Genomic DNA, 2,077 nt, shown 5'->3' with positions numbered 1-2,077 from the left:
TCAGGAAAGCTCTCATTCATCTAAATGTTGACTTACAGAGACAAGATTCTTCCACTTTGCAGTTTAACATTTGGAATATGTAGTTTCCAACTTTGCCACAGAACAGATGCTGGGGAATAAAAGAAGAGGATTTTATGGATTGAGCTGGAAATAGCATATACCATTTACACCTATGTGCCTTTGTCTAGAAATTAACCATATTATTTTACCTTGCTCCAAGAAAGGACTGAAAATATAGTTCGGTACCTAGGAAGACAAAATGGATTTGTGAACATGATGAATGCTGCTGTAGTTTGATGTTAACTGTTATTTTTATCTTTGTAGAACATATTCGATACTATGGTAATTTCTTTCCTTTTCTGTATGCCTGAAACTCATGTGGCAAAGGAAGACTCACTGCTCTAAAGTATAGAACTAAAAGTTATTTCCAGCTTTTCCCTTTCCTCAGTGCTCCCACAGTCATCAATATTCCTGTGGCTCATTTTTTTCAGCCTATGCCTTTATCACCCCCACCATCAGCCAGGTGTTCAACTGCCGTCTCCTGGAAAGAAATCTCTGCCTCCACTCTGACCTCAAACCCAATTTTCCCACCCCATCCATTGTCACCTCCACCAATACAGAAACAATAACAAATCTTTATTATCCTAAGACATAGTATCACTTCTCCTTACCTTTACACCTCAGTAGGTTTACTTCAGGCTCTGTTAAATATCTCACAATAACTCCTTCAACTACAAAACTGCTCTGCATACTAAATGAGTTCCTTACATATGGACTAAGGAGACAAACAATAATCTCTTAGGAGATATTAAAGTATATATAGGCATTTCTTTATATTCTAAGTGGTCCCAGACTTCTAGAAATTGAGAGTTTGGCTCTACATATTTGATTATTCCTTTTCTTGCCATATAGCCATACATTTGGAATATTTTAACATATGGAATGCTTCAGCAATTTGTTTGTCATCCTTATACAGGAGACATGCTAATCTCTGCATCATTTCAATCTTAGTATACAGTATATGTTGCTGTAGCAAGTACTTGATATTGCTTTCTATTGCCTTCAGCATGTTGATGCTCTAGCCAGCCCTTCTTTACTGTTTCTACAATATGCAGCAATGGATTCTACAACAAATATAATCAAATAAATATAATCTCTAATAAATGTAATTATTCCATATTATATATTACATTGTTATATATTAATGTAATTACTAATATGTATTTGATTATAGTTTACAAGAGAATAAGTAACAGCAAAACTGTTAAGGCTGTGGCCCATGGGAGCACTTGTTCACTTTGCAGACGCCCATCCCTAAAATAATATAAACTAGTCTTCTTTCCTCTCTTCCCAGCATTACTATGTGTTCACTGATGATTATTTAATAAATGAAGTGACCTAAGAATTCTAACCAAATCTACAATTTTATCAGCAATTCACCTTTATATTATCCCAATAAACCAAGACAGGAAGAGATGAAGAAGAAATTAGAGAGCTAAAAAGGTCTTAAAAGTGTGGTGGATATTAAAGCAGATAGTTGTGACAGAACTGGTGATATTGTGACACAATCCTCTGGTGATATTGTGACACAATCCTGCCAAAGTAGGACAGGCAGGGAGGGAGAGGAGGAGGAGGAAGAGCATCATAATGATCCTTCTCAACACTTCTCTGGAACAAACTTGAATTGGTTTCTTCAAGGTGGGGGTGATGGGCTTGAGGGGGGGACCCTTTCTCTGAAGTCTGACAAGGAATCAGGAAATATTGCAGTCCCTCAGGCAGCCCAAGTAAGCACAGGAACAAGATAAGAATTCCTCACCTTGAGCACTCACACTGAGCTTTTTTTTGAAAGTTCTCAAACCTTCGTGATAGAAACAGTTTTGATCCTCACAGCAAGATCTGTGAGGCAGGAAGGACGGGGAGTCTGATCTTTAGTGAGGTAAACTGAGTCAGAAAGGAGCAATTGTAGGTCATCCAACACCAAGGCCAATGCCTGCATTTCTTTTTTTTTTTAATTTTTACTTTTTGTGAACATACTGTACAGAGGGGTTACAATTACATGGGCAAGATACTCATCCAG

At 37.3% G+C, this 2,077-nt stretch overlaps 1 pseudogene; it reads right to left on the bottom strand.

Moving 5' to 3' along the window:
- Nucleotides 1–931: 931 nt before the first annotated feature.
- On the bottom strand, nt 932–1,029 carry LOC138805387 (U6 spliceosomal RNA; annotated as a pseudogene).
- Nucleotides 1,030–2,077: the final 1,048 nt, after the last annotated feature.

This window comes from Dipodomys merriami, unplaced genomic scaffold (genome assembly GCF_024711535.1).
Source record: "Dipodomys merriami isolate MVZ:Mamm:240054 unplaced genomic scaffold, mDipMer1.0.p SCAF_390, whole genome shotgun sequence".
Lineage (NCBI taxonomy): Eukaryota > Metazoa > Chordata > Mammalia > Rodentia > Heteromyidae > Dipodomys > Dipodomys merriami.
The sequence above is the reverse complement of the archived record's forward strand: the minus strand, read 5'-3'. Positions and strand labels throughout refer to the sequence as shown.